We start from the raw sequence: 15,329 nt of genomic DNA on the forward strand, positions 1-15,329 counted from the left end.
CCACACAGGGGAGTCTGGGCTTCAGAGAGGTTCTGATGCTAACACGCCTCAGGGTTGCTGAATACAAATGTCAAAGGTGTAAATTACAGAAGTTTAAAGAGAAGGAGGAGGAAGGGTGATAACTCATTGGCGGATGCCATGAGAAACAGAAGGGGTCAGACTTCCGGAGCCACGCGGCATGGCAGCCACGCTCAATCGGGATCGACTCTGCAGTCCCAAACATGCGACACGGTTTTCACCCTGCACATATCCAGAGCAAGCACTATTCTATGAAGAGTACGTTATCCCTTATTTAAAAAATAAAAGTGGGAAAGGGGAAAAATTAACAGGTGCTCAAAACTACAACCTCTCTGTAGGCAAAATAATTTTTGTTTAGAAAGATGGCACACACACCCCCCCTTTAAACACTTTTCTCCTTCCTGGGTGACCTAATGACTTGTTGGGCTGACACCTAATGAACAAAACTCAAAGTGGCTGCATGGTTTCACTCACACATGCATACTGCGTTTACTCAAAATTGGTCTGTTCTGCTTCCTCCTCTTCTTCCAGGATGAGGGGCACAGCCAGGGATCTGTGCTACATGGTCTGCAATCCTCCAAAGTCAGGCCTTCTGTCTTTTGTTATTTTTTCTTCTTGCTGATGCCCGTTTAAGACTGGCTGAAGGGGGAAGGCCCGTGGGGCCCCTGACTGTAAGTCACTACTATTAAGTTGTTCGCGTGACTGCTGGGGGAGAGATTTACAGAGTCTATTCTGATTTTGCTCGGTTTGGTCAAGTGTTTTTGCTGATCGAGTCGAACTCGGAACACCCAGGGTCTTTTAAGTTGTTCTCATTTGATTTGTTGGCTCCTTTGGGGAGAGGCAAATGGGTTGGAGCTTCCTTCTACCTTGCAATGCGGCTGTGTGTTGAACTCTGTTTCAAAAGATGACAGCTGCTGTGTTACTCCTAAAAGTCCACCCACCTCCACCCTGAGTATCACCCAGATGACATCGCCATAGTAGAGCCCTGTAGCAGTGCTTGTCCCCACTCTCCCTGATACATTCCTGTCTGCTTGGGGCTGCACACCTGGCCGCTGACATCTGCAGTCTCTTGGCGCTCTAGCGATCTCACTGTCACCATGTTCACGTGTCCAGATTGGTCTCCCCCCACATACTTGAGATAAACCCCGGGAGGCCAGGCCTCTGCCCCAGGATTCTGGATTCCCCTGTTTTTATAAACTGAGTATCAGGAGGAATTGACTCCCCTGCTCCTATGGTGACATCTTCGACAAAGGACATGGAGGGCACACTGATACTTGGGCTTTCAAAGTCATAATAGGCTTCAATTGCTGCTTGCAGGTTCCAGGTGGTCATTTCCAGGAAGAAGCCGCAGCCTCTGGAACTCGGAGATGAACAGTCCCTGTTGGTGTTGCCCAGCCAGCTGGGCATCAGCTCGAGGTCCAGGTCCACGTCCATGACCTCCATGGTGGGGCCGGACACTCACTTCCTGACCTCCTTACAACTGAGCTGCCGCCACCACGGCTGCAGGGCCTGGCCCAGGGACTGGGAGGAGACTGTTGGTGGCAGGTGCTGTAACCCCACTCCTTTGAAGTAGGCCCCGGGCCTCTCACTGCCTCGTGGGGTAAACCCACTCAGCCACTCACTCACTCTCACACTCCCTCCTCTCCTCCCACCCCCCCCCCAGCATCGACACCGCCTCTCGCTTTGCTGTCGCCTCCACCTCCGTTCCCAAAATTTGTAAATACAATTCCTTGCATAGTGGAGAGGACTGTGTAGATGTGACAAGACAGGGAGAGTATCCCGGATTATGCAGGGGAACCCAATGTAACCCCATGGGTCTTTACAAAGGGAGAACCTTGGGGTTGGCATTGTGGCATAGTGCATTAAGCTACCTCCTGCAATGCGGGCATCCCATATGGGCACTGGTTCATGTCCCAGCTGCTCCACTTCTGATCCGGCTCCCTGCTAATAGCCTGGGAAAGCAGTGGAAGAGGACCCAAAGTACTTGGGCCCCTGCCACACACATGGGAGACCTGGATGAAGCCCCTGGCTCCTGTCTTCAGCCTGGCCCAGTGCTGGCTGTTGTGGCCATCTGGAGAATGAACCAGCAGAAGAAAGATTCTCTGTCTCTGTCTCTGTCTCTGTGTGTGTGTGTGTGTGTGTGCATCTCCCTCTCTCTCTCTAATTACTCTGCATTTCTAATAGAAATCTTTTTTTAAAGGGTGGGAAGAGACCCTTTCCCAGATGTGTCAGAGCTGGATGTGACCATGGAAGACAGGTTGCAGACAAACAACTATTGTTGGCTGTGAAGATGCAGGAAGGGGTCCAGTAGCCAAGGAATGTGGGCTGCCTCTAGAAACTGGAAAGAGCTGGAGATTCTCCCCTGGGGTCCCCAGAACAGAGTGCAGCCAATGAATTTGAGATCAATGAGACTCAGGTTTGAGACATTGCAATGGTTTGAGACCAATGAGACTCCAGTTGGACTTCTGACTTCCAGAGTTCTTAAGATAACACATCTGTCATTGTCTTTTTTATTCTTTTTTTGGACAGGCAGAGTTTAGACAGTGAGAGAGAGAGAGAGAAGAGAAAGGTTGGTTCACCCCTGAAATGGTCACTAAGGCAGGCATGCTGCGCCGATCCAAAGCCAGAAGCCAGGTGCTACCTCCTGGTCTCCCATGTGGGTGCAGGGCCCAAGCACTTGGGCCATCCTCCACTGCCTTCCTGGGCCACAGCAGAGAGCTGGACTGGAAGAGGGGCAACCGGGATAGAACCGGCACCCTGACCAGGACTAGAATCCGGGGTGCTGGCAAAACAGGCGGAGGATTAGCCTAGTGAGCCACGACACCGGCCTGTCATTGTCTTTTTAAACCACCAAGTTTGTGGTCATTTATTACTGCACAGAAGAAATGAATGAAATCCATATTTTTCCATTCTTCATATTCATGAATGTGTCTTTTTCTCCTCTAGAAAGTATTCTTGATTTCATCTTAAATGTTTCATTTCCCTTATCTTCCATTAGCAAAGATCTTTCCAGATATCCCTGCTTGACTTTTCCAGGAGCTATTTGTTAGCATGTGCCTTGTGACTGCTTATAGATCACATTTTATAAATAAGAACAGGACACTCCAGAGAGGCCAATGGGCTTGTCAAGTTCACACAGTTACTAGATGGAAGACAAAAGACGAGTACCACATGTAGGCCTTGACCACCATGTGCTCTATTTATCACTTCCTTCCCCTTCAGAACCAAAATTAAAAAGTAGAACAACTTGTTTTTTTTTCTTTGTTTTGGAGCTCTGAGACATTCCTAGAGTTGACATATTATATGCTGAGGCTTCCTGCAGAAAGTCCTGGAGAACTTAGTTCAGTGACAAACTCCAGGAACATGTTTAATCGGCTTCTGTGCTCAGATAAGCTTGGGGAATGCAGCATGGTTATCCCTGCCTTGGGAAGTTGTACACCCAAGCTTAATAAAACTTCTTGGGAATTCTGTAATAGAGAAACACGTACTAAGCCAGAGTTTGCCCTTTTCATGTAACACCCATATACACGCAGCAAGAAAGGCTGGTGTGGACAGTCCTTCCATGTCTTTTCTTTTCTGTGTGGTTTGCTTAGCACTGTGAGTGCACTTGACCTGATCGTGCAGTGTGGGATCCTCTGGGAGTTGAGCAGGTGAGTGCCGGCACAGAGCCATCGGTTATCAGCCGTTCTCTCTTGCTTCCTCATTAGCAGAACCCACTTTAGTTGAGTCAGTGAGTGCAAAGCTAAATGTACTCAATTTCTCAGACTCCTTTGAAGTTAGGTGTGGTCGTGTGACATGATTCTGGCCAATGAGATGGGAACAGAAGTCTGCGGAGACGCTCTCAGAAAAGTTCACACATGCGTTTCTTCATCTTTCTTCTTCCTGCCCACAGTGCAGAGGCCCCATGTGGAGGTCCAGCAGCCATCTTGTGACCATGAGGGCAAAGGCCATTTACCAAGAAAGGCAGGGCACTAGTTTGCAAGAGCGTAGGCACCTGATGACAGGAAGTCATTTGCCATTCTTGAGGCAGCCTCTAGGCTCTTTCAGAGCATGTGAGAAACAAACTGCCCTGCAGTTAAGTTCCTGTGGCCAAGTTTTTGCCAAGTCACCAAATTCAATGGATCTCAAAGTGTAGCCCCCAGACCAGAAGTCTCCATACCACCAAGGAACTTACTAGAAGTGCACATCCTGAGGCTTCATCACAAACTTTACTGAATATGGACTCCAGAGGTCAGGCCCAGTGACGTGTTTCAGCAAGTCCTCCTGGTGGTCCTTGAATACACTTGAGTTTCTGAATGTTTGACCTAGGTCACACCTGTCAACCTTCAGTGAATTTAAACCCAAGGCAGGGGTGGGCACTTAGCCTAGCAGTTAAGATACTGGTTATGATACCTGCAACATATATTGGAGTGCCTGAGTTCAATTCCTGTCTCCAGTTCCTGATTCCAGCTTCCTACTAATGAGCACTTGGGAAAGGCTCAAGTTATTGGGTTATTGGGTTTGTGCCATCTACACTGGAGACTTGAGTTGAGTTTCTGGCTCTCAGCTTTGGCTCTGGCCCAGTCTTGGCCATTCTGAGGAGTGAACTAGCAGAGGGGAGCTCTCTGTCTTTCTGCCTCTCAAATAAACAAATAAATAGGTTTCAAACCCAAGTTCCAGGTTCCTGGCTTTAGCCTGGCCCAGCCCTGGCAATGCAGGCATTTGGAGAGTGAACCAATAGATGGAAAAGCTCTCTTCTTCCCTCTTTCTGTCTGCCTCCCTCTCAAATAAGAATGGAAAAAAAATTTAAATATATTAAAAAACAAATAGTTGAGTTTGGGCAACAAGGCCCATATCCACAGCTAACAAAGCATGGTTTCTGTGGGAGGAAGTGTCCTGCTGTGTCTTCAAAGTCTCACAGATATAGAAGTGAAGATAGTAAAGATGCAAGTGGGAGCTGCCAGCACTCAAAGGGTGTGGTTGATCCTGGTTCATGTAGAGTACCAAGGGACATTGCAATTTTTATGGGAAGGTTTCCCTTTAGTTTTTCTGAGATACTTCCCTGTGAGTTGCCTCCAACTCTGGTCATAAAGCAACTAAACCAGAGTATAAATAAGACTTGTTTATATCTCTGCAATCTAAGAGTTTGCACATGCATTTACAAGACTGGGGATGGGGCCAATAGTGTGGCATAGTAGGTTAAGCATCTGCCTGTGGCTCTGGCATTTCATATAGGCGCTGGTTCGAATCCCAGCTGCTCCATTTATGATTCAGCTCCCTGCTGATGGCCTGGGAAAGCAATGGAAGATGGTCCAAGTGTTTGGGCTTCTGCACCCAAGTAGAAGACAGGGAAGAAGCTCCTGGTTCATGGCTTTGGATCTGCTCAGCTCCAGCCATTGCGGCCATTTGAACCAGTGAATGGAAGACTTCTCTCTCTGTCTCTCTGTCTCTCTGTCTCTCTGTCTCTCTCTCTCTCTCTGTCTCTCTGTCTCTCTCTCTCTCTCTGTAACTCTCCCTCTCTCTCAAGTAAATAAATAAATCTTTAAAAAAAAAAAGATTGGGGAGGTTGTAGTTTTAAATGACCATGGTGTCTGGCAATGTTATGAGAATGCTTCAGGATGTACGAGGATCCCATTCCCAACATGTGATCTCCAAACTATTCCATCCCTAGGTGACTGTTTTCTCTGAAATAGCCAATGGTTAATACGCATTCATTTTCCAAAGAGGGTGCTCACACACTTTTGTTAAATCCTCATGAGAGTCCTAGAAGGCCACTATATGTAGTGGACATTTGTTAGACTCTTGGAAGCATAAGGTACCTGATCCTCTTCCTATTCCTGGGTTCTGTGGAGGCTTCAGGGCCCAGAGGCACGTGTCGGTAACTCAGCAGCAGAGGTGGTGCTGAGAGTTTAGCTCTGCAACAACACCTGCTGTCCAGTGGAGGTAAAGTCAACATCAATTTCCTTACCAGAACAATCCTGCAGCTTTCACCTTGCGTGATTTTTCTTGCTCCCTGGCTTCCCTTGGTTTCTGCGCGGCCTCTGCACCTGATTTAGACAGCCTTCCTCTTTATTGTGTGAATTGCCTAAAATTCTTCCAGAAGCTGCTGTTTACCCAGGCAAGCCAGAGTCATTTTCTGTTGGTTGCAACAGAACATTGTGTCTGACTAACCCAATAGTATTGCCATGTTTTTCAGGTAAAGAAACTGATACACAGAGGTTAAGAAATCCACCAAATGGAACTTCCCAGCCTCCAAGATGGTCCCCAGTGAGCCTCACCTCTTAGTTTCCACACCCTTATGTAGTCTGTGTAGAGTACTGCCAGAAGGGATGGTATGTAACTTTTTTTTTTATTTATTTACTTATTTGAGAGGTAGAGTTACAGTCAGAGAGAGACAGAGAGATAGGTCTTCCTTCTGTTGGTTCACTCTCCAAATAGACGCAACAGCCAGAACTGTGCCCATCCGAAGCCAGGAGCCAGGTGCTTTTTCCCGGTCTCCTATGCAGGTACAGGAGCTCAAGGACGTAGGGTCATCTTCCACTGCTTTCCCAGGGCATAGCAGAGAGCTGGATTGGAAGAGGAGCAGCCGGGGCTAGAACCAGCGCCCATGTGGCGGAAGTGCAGGCAGAGGATTAACCTACTGCGCCATGGTGCCAGCCCCGGTATGTGACTTCTAAATCCAGATCGTAATTGCTGCTTCTTTACTGCTTTCTTGGATTTTTTACTCTGGGCAAAGTCAGAACTATATCATGAGGACGTATTAATCATGTCTTTTATTTTTTATTCTGGTGCTTTTACAACTGAGACCTTGCTAACCCTGGAGGGACTGCTCCTCTTAGGGCTAGTCAATCCCTAGAGATAGTGAGCAATCGTTCTGTGAGGGCCCTTTCCAGCTGCAAACCAACCAATCCAGAGGCCACCTCCCTCACCACCACCATCTACCTTCTGCTCTAGTCACCCTGGGGCCAAGTACTAGACAACTGGGGCCAGCCCATTGCCCAGAGCCTGTTGAGATCGTTCAAACCAGCCAATGGCAAGCCTGGTTACCACCTCCCTTACTCATTCCTTCCCATAGAAACCACAATAAAAGCTCTTACCCACATTTCCCCCTACCCCTCTGCCTCCTGACACACCCTGTTGCTCCCTCCTGGGTCCCCTGGGATGTGCCATGCCCCTTCCTCTTGGGAATGTGAATATAATAAACTCTTTTCATTGGCAGTCATCTCCTAATCTGTTGGCCTTACCATACCTAAGTAATAATAACAAAACCTATATTTTAAGACAGAGGATGCTCATGAAGCCCTGTGGAGAAGCCCATGTGGAGAGAGGACCTGAAACCTCCCAGCGCAGCCAGCACCAATTTGTCAGCCATGTGAATGAGCCATCTTGGATCGGATCCACCAGTCCTCATAAAGCCTTGGGATGACAGCAGACACCTGCCTGCAAACTCGTGAGAGGAGAGAGTCTAAGCCAGAACTGCCCATCCAAGCCACTACCAATTTTGTAACCCACAGAAATGGAAATATAATACATGCGCATGCTTACAGTACTGACCCTTTATCCATGGTTTTTCTTTCTACAGTTTCAGTTAACCACAAGTAACCATGGTCCAAAATATTACATGGAAAGTTCAAGAAATAAGCAACTCACATTTTAACTTATTATGACCTGTATATTATTATAATTGTTGTAATTTATTATTAGGTGTTGTTAATCATTTACTATGCCTAATTTACAGATTAAACATCATAAGTATATATTCTCAAGGAAAACCATAGTATATACATGGTTCCATACAATTCTTGGTTTCAGCTATCCACTGGGAATCTTGGTGTGTCCCTGATAGATCAGGAGGAAATTACTGTGTGTGTGTGTGTGTGTGTGTGTATGTTTTAAATATTTATTTACTTGAAGGGAGTAGTGATGAAAGAGAGAGAGAAAGAGAGAGAGAATCTTTCATTTGCTGGTTCACTTTCTGGATGGCCACAATGGCTGTGTGCTGGTCCAGGCCAAAGCCAGGATCCTAGAACTCTACCTGGTCTCCCACATGGGCTCCCACATACTTGTGCCATCCTCTGTTGCTTTCCCAGGCACCTTAGCAGGGAGCCAGATCAGAAGTGGAACAGCCAGGACTAGAACCTGTGCTCTGATATAGGATGCTGGCATTGCAGGCTGCAGCTTAGCTCACTGGACCACAACACCGGCTCCAACTCCTGTGTTTTAAACATTCAATGCTGATGTTATTTATCCCTCAGCAATGACTTCTTAGTGGAGGAACTGAGATTTGATACCAGGTCCATGCAGTTCTCAATGAGGCGTCCTCATTGCCGCTGCTGTGTGCCAGCATGAGTTATATTAGGACGATTTGGGCTCCTCATTCAAACAATAAGAAAACTACCATAATCTCACATAGCAAAACTCAAAGATGGGGAGGTTTCAGTGCTGATGAATTAAGCAGCCCAGAGACAGCCCCAAAGACCCAGGTGATTCGCTTTCTCTGCTCAGCTGAGCTCACTCAGCCTGTCAACTGATCTCATCTTCAAAGGTGGTTGCAGCTTTCCAGGCCTCTCTTTCAGGCATGATCGTGTGCTATCCCGAAGCCTCTCAACTGACTGTACCTTATGGGATGGAATTGCAGTCCATGGCCACATGTAAAGCAGTCACTGATGAGTGAATGGGAGAATAGGAGCACAGTGATGGTTAGAATTCTCAGGGTTTCCTCCTGGGGCTGAGACTTAGGAAACTTCCTCTCAGTTACACAGCACTGGGGGCACCCTTGGACCAAAATCTGTGTTCTGGCAACAAGGGCATGTATACAGAAGGGGACTGGCGGTAGTGGATGATTTAGGTACATTATCTTCTATCTTCCAGGAGTGGGGGGCCTTTTTTTCTGCCAAGGGTTATTTGTTTATTTATAACACCATTTGCAGGCCATACAAAATGTTCAACTTAAACATTAACCTGCTATAGATTTACTGAATTTTGAGTCCTGCCTGTGGTTGCCCTGGCAGGACCAGACCACATGATTTTCTGGGCCTTATGTAGCCCATGGACTGGAGGTTCCCCACCCCAGTGGCCATTAAGGGGTCAGCTATACAAGTTTGAAAGGAAATACAGACTGGGAGAAGGTGTGGGAAAAAGCAAAAGAGTCGGGAAGGTAGGTGGAGACCCGGTGAGAGGCCTTGGGCTCTCCGCACAGAAAGAACCTCCCTTTGTCCTGGGCAATGAGTCTTTCCCTAGAAGCACTGTCCACTCACCCTACTTTGCTTGCTGAGGTTGGGTTATGTAAGTGTTGTCACATCTGACTGCTCTTCCATTTTACCAGTCAAGATGAAAGGACCCAGCTGCCTCCAAAAGCCTCCCAGTCAACAAACCCAGAGCAGGCTGTAGGTGATCAATCAGCTGGTGGCTCTGATTGAAATTCATCTGCACTTCCCAAGGTGGAAAGCAGCAGCAGATATGAAAAAACTCCTCCTCCATATTAGATGAGGGAAGGCTCTTTGTTTCAATGATAGTTTGTGTCACCAAATATATTCAGCTTCCTTTATCTGGGCATGGAGTAATTCAATATGGAGAGTAAGAGCAATAGGGCACTTAAAATTCAACCCAGTTAATTTTGTAGGTGTGGAAAATCAAGTTCACGTTGAAGTGACTTAGGTATGGTCACAAAGACAAAACTGAGACTCAAACTGAGTCTTCAAGTTCTTGCTTCACAAACTGTTGAAATCTTTACTTAATGTATGCTAAACTGATCTTCTGTATATAAAGAGAATCGAAAGTGAATCTTGATGTGAATGGAAGGGGAGAGGGAGTGGATAAGGGAAGGGTTGCAGGTTGGAGGGACGTTATGGGGGGGAAGCCATTGTAATCGATATTCTGTACTTTGGAAATTTATATTCATTAAATAAAAGTTAAAAAAAGAAATTAAAAAAAAAAAGTTCTTGCTTCAATACTCTTTCTCATTACACATTGTGGGAACAGATTCTATGCCAAACCTAAGAATTATTTTTCTGGATCACAGAATTGCTTTAGGTAAAATGGTCTAAAGTTCCTCATGTTCATCTGAAATTACCAGTTATGTTTAATATTGAGCTATTTATTTGTAAGATTGTCTAATTAGACTTTTAAGCTCCACCCTTACAATTTATTGGGTGTTTACCAAAACAGGCCAGCATTCCAGTTAATATTTCAACCACTTTTGTCACCCTCCAATAAATTACATAAGAAATTATCAGAGTAAATTTTTTCCTGTGTCAACAGAAATTAGGGACTCCTAATTTCCAGGACAAGAGTGCACTGAACTCATTCCTTCCAAGGGAGTATAATAAGCTTCCTGAGAGGCCCTTTCTAAAATAACTCTCTTCTCTCTCCCGCTGACTCACAGGACTAACCTTACCTGACGCAGACCCGCATGACTCGCGCAATGGGAATTTCCCAGCAGTCTTGCTTCTTGGGTGATTTTCACTCTTAGTTTCTAAGTTTGTGCTGCAGAGGTCAGAAGGAGCCGCAGATGCTGACTAAGTGGGTCTCTGTCACCATTTTCCATAGCTTTCCCTGCCAAGACTCATTGCAACTTTGGAAATATCATAAATGATTAAATTTATATGAAAGACTCTAATAAAGACTAAATCTGGTGAGGGGTGTGTGTGTGTGTGTGTGTGTGTGTGTGAAAGGGAAAGTAGGTAAATTTGGGGGTTGCAATTTTAGCACTTGAAACCGAAAAATAAAGGATAGTTAGCATATATCCACAATAAATGTGATTTTCACTATTTTGGGTTAACTGCTTTGCTGTTATACCCAGAAAAATAATTTAAAGTGTTCATAGGTTTAAGTAAATGATCCACAGCAGATCATCAGAATCCAAATTGGCAGTCTGTTCAGTAACCATTGCTTCAATTTTCAGGTTGCCAAATCACTACCAGGAAAATATGCTTGGTCAACCAAACTGTTTAAGATTTATTTGTCCTCACCCACTCTGGCCCATAAGTGAGTAAGCTAACGTGCGCAAGAAGCAAGGTTAGAAACAAACTCTGATTAACAATCCATTCACGCAAGATACATTGAACACTTGCTATGTGGCAGGTTTTGTGCTTCAATAAAAGAAAGAGTAACTAGGAAAAGATGAAAGGTTTCCACTGGGTGTCACACACTGCCAGGAGCATGAGCTGCACCTGGTGAGGTACCAATCTTAACTGGCATAAGGAGATAATGCCAGAATCTTTTCAGGAGGAGGTAGGTTCTGAACAAAGTATAGGGAAGGGTAGAGTTAGGCAGACATGGATCAGGAAAAATGAAGGTTTGGAAAGAGGCACAGTCAAGGACTTCAGACTTAACATGACAGAGGGTGGGGGTGGAGTGAGGAGTTGGATGGGAGCAGAGGGTGGAGGACCAGCTCACAGAAGGCTGTGCCTGTTTGCCTGGAGATCAGACTAAATCTTGAGGGCCGTGGGAGCCACCAAAGGAATAATTTCAAGCAGAGGGGATTTATTTGGAGCTCACTGGAGGAGGAGTGAGGAGGCTCATATTTCTGTGTGTGTGTGTGCACATTTAATCTTGTTTGGACAGGCCTTAAGCTTGGTAAAGGACTGTGGAAAGTATTTAAGACTAAAGAACCAGTGCATGCTATCATGCACTATTGCAACAGCCTATTCACTCACATAGCACACTAGGATTCTCAATGAGTATTTCCTTCTCTACATCTGAGCAGAAGTGCTGGGTAGGGAAGACAGCAAATAAAAGAGATGGCAAACGTGGATTGCCATTTTAATCTGTCTCCAGGTCTCACACTGATGTTTCATTGGAGTATTTCACATTGGCTTCTTTAAACTTTTTCTCATGAAGGTCTTGACAACTGCCATGTCAACATGTGCCCTTAAAACAGTACACAAGGCAACTTTTTGCTGACCACAGGAAATAATTGACACTCTTTGCTTCCCTCTTCCCAGGCATTTGTGCCTTTACATGAAGTCATTTGTATTTCAGAGTTTGCAACTGGGTTCTTTAGCTTTTAGATGCCAATATTTATTTGCATGAGCCATACAAGAGAAACTGAGAAATTCCTTCTGTGGCTAAATACTTGGAACTTTGAAGAGAATGAATAGTAAAGATTCTTTGTCAGATGCAGATTTTATTTAAAACCTGCATCACGTGGCAGGTGTTTGGCACAGCACTAAAGATGTCACCTGGGGTGCCCACAACACGTATTAGAGTGCCTGTTTTCAAGTCCCAGCTCCACTTCCAGTTGCAGATTCCAACTGATGCACACCCTAGGAAGCAGCAAGTGATGGCTTGAGTGGTTACGTCCCTGCCACCCACATGGAAGACCCACACTGAGTCCGTGGATCCTGGTTTCATGTTGATCCAGCCTTGGCTGCTGTGGACATCGGAGGAATGAACCAGCACATGGGAGACCCCCCCCCCCCTTTCATTTAAACTAAATAAAATTTTAAAACCAGCTTTATGGAACTAAAGGATAAGATATGCTCATTTAAAATTTTAATTACTATCATCTCATGAATTGCCTTGACCAGACTCAATACGTTAAAATATATACCACACAATTAAGATGGTTTCACCAAATATATCCATTTTTCATTAAAAATTCAGACACATTTAAGATTTTTGGGGGTAAGATTTATTTATTTGGAAAGCAGGGTTACAGAGAGAGGGAGAGACAGTCAGAAAGATCTTCATTCCATTGGTTCACTCCACAAATGGCTGCAACAGTCAGGGCTGGGCTAGGCCAAAGCCAGGAGCCTGCAACTCCATCTGGGTCTCCTAATTGGACGGCAGTGGCCCAAGTACTTGGACCATCTTCCACCACCTTCCCAGGCACAAATGCAGGGAACCAGATTGGAAGTGGAGCAGCCAAGACTTGAACTGGCACCCACATGGGATGCCAGCATCCCATGCAGTGGCTTAACCTGCCACACCACAATTTAGGCCCCTTCTTAAGCATCAAACTTCTTTTATGGCTCCTTTACCCATCCCTATATTCACATCTATGTGTGTTTTTTTTAAAAAACTGATTTACATCTTATTTTAAAGGCAGAGAATCAGAAAGAGAGAGATCATCCATATTCAGGTTTATTCCTCTAATGTCTGCTACACCCAGGGCCAGGCCAGGCTGAAGCCTAGAGCCAGGAACTCAGTGTGGGTCTTCCATGTAGGTGGCAAAGACCCAATTACTTGAGCCATTATTTGCTGCATTGCGGATGCACATTAGCAAGAAGCTGGATCAGAAGCAGAGTAGCTGGGACTAGAATGAGGCTCTCCAAGATGGGATGCAGGAACTCCAAGTGGCGACTCATGCTCCTGAGACAAATGCCCACCCCATATTCAACATTTTTTAAAACAAATAATACATTTTATCAGATAAATCAACATGAGGAATTCTCCACAACCCCCATAAAATATTTCTATTGTTTTAGGCACAAAAATGCCCCAAATAAATCTATTTCTGTGCTGGTTATGTTTTAAAATATTTATCTGGAAGATGTTCAGAGGTTATGAACTCATTGAAAAAAATTATATTTTTCTGTGATTCTTTTTTACTTAAAAATTCACATAATTGTACGTATTTATGGGGTAGCATAATACAAGTAATTCCAAAAGCTGTACCTATGAAATTTATATTTATTAAATAAAAGCTTTCCAAAAAATACAATATAAATATACAATGTATAACGATCAAATCAAGGTAATTAGCATTTCCATCTTCTTAAACAGTTATTTATTTGTGTTGAGAAGCTCAAAGCCCTTCTCTTTTATGAAATATATCTTTATGAAATATGTCAAATGGTTGTTATAGTCACCCTACTGTTCAATAAACATTAGAATCTGTTCCTCCTATGCAACTGTATTTAAAAAAAAAAAACTATTTATTTATTTATTTGAAAGAGAGATCTTCCAATCACTGGTTCACGTCCCAAATTGCCAGAACTGCTGGGACTGAGCTAGGCCAAAAGCCAGAATCCTGGAACTCCATCTAGGTCTCCTACATGAGTTGGCAGGGACCCAAGTACTGGGGCCATCATCTGTTGTCTTCTCAGGCATGTTAGCAGGGAGCTGGATCAGAAATGGAGCAGCTGAGGGTTAAAGGCCTGGCCTGCAGCACCAGCATCCAATATGGGCAGCAGTTCAAGACCCAGCTGCTCCTCTTCTGATCCAGCTCTCTGCTATGGCCTGGAAAAGCAGTGGAAGATGGCCTAAGTCCTTGGGCCCCTGCACCATGTGGGAGACCTGGAAGAAGCTCCTGGCTCCTGGCTTTGGATTGGTGCAGCTCTGGCCATTGCAGCCATCTGGGGAGTGAACCAGCCGATGAAAGACCTCTTTCTCTGTATCTACCTCTCTGTAACTCTTGTTTTTCAAATAAATTAAAAAAGAAAAAAGAAAAGAAATGGAGTAGCTGGAACCCACACTGGTGCTTATAGGGGATGCCATTATCACAGGTGGTAGCTTAACACACTACACATGACACCAGTCCCTGTGATTGTATTTTGATATACTTTATCTAACCTCCCTCTATGCCCCTGGAATTTTATTTTTTTAAGATTAGTCTAGGGTAATTTCACATAAGGAATCACGGGATGAAGCTACATCTCTATTTTGTAGATTTGTAAGTTAGCAGTGACGCCCTCTGCCCATTCCATTAAAGACCACAAAGGCCTTAAATGCCCCCAAAGCTGACCTGTGCACTTCCCTCATCCTTTTACCCCAGCCTCTGTAATTTGTGACATAAGAAAAGGATCAAGCCCAGCTCTGGCCATTGCAGCCATTTGAGGAGTGAACCATCAGACAAAAGACCTTTCTCTGCCTCTGCCTCTGTCTTTCTGTAACTCTGCCTTTCAAACAAATAAATCTTAAAAAAAAAAAAAGATTATTCAAGGCTTATTGCATGATGCTCTCCCCTCCTAACTAGCCTGGAAACTGACTGTGGATGAATTTAAAGCAGAGTGGAAGGCAAGAGCCGAGGCAGAGGCAGAGGCAGATTTGGGGACATTTTTCAAATACCTGATGTGGGTCTAGGTGGCAAGCGTGCACTTCTCAGGAGTGACTGCAGGAGGAATACGGGTGAAGCACAAGCGAGACACAAGGAGTTAATCCCGCAGGGTACAGGGCAAGAGCCAGTAAGGAATTCTAAAAATAATGCCTTCTCCTTCACAAGCGAGGCTGTCTGCGAGGAGCAGAATTGGCGAGCTTATTAGCTTCACTGCTTTGCCCTCTGCAAGCTGACATTCCCAGCTTAAATCCTGGCACAATCCTAAAATGGGAGTCAGCTCTGCAAAGGTAGGGAGAATTGAGGACACTGAAGAACAGATACTAGGAGAGCT

At 45.1% G+C, this 15,329-nt stretch overlaps 1 pseudogene; it reads right to left on the bottom strand.

The window, feature by feature from the left end:
• Positions 1 to 647: 647 nt before the first annotated feature.
• LOC100355456 (protein ILRUN pseudogene) lies at positions 648 to 1,461 on the bottom strand (annotated as a pseudogene).
• Between the last annotated feature and the right edge of the window lie 13,868 nt (positions 1,462 to 15,329).

This window comes from Oryctolagus cuniculus, chromosome 5, assembly GCF_051225735.1.
Source record: "Oryctolagus cuniculus isolate XC-2025 breed Fujian yellow rabbit chromosome 5, ASM5122573v1, whole genome shotgun sequence".
NCBI classification, from domain to species: Eukaryota; Metazoa; Chordata; class Mammalia; order Lagomorpha; family Leporidae; genus Oryctolagus; species Oryctolagus cuniculus.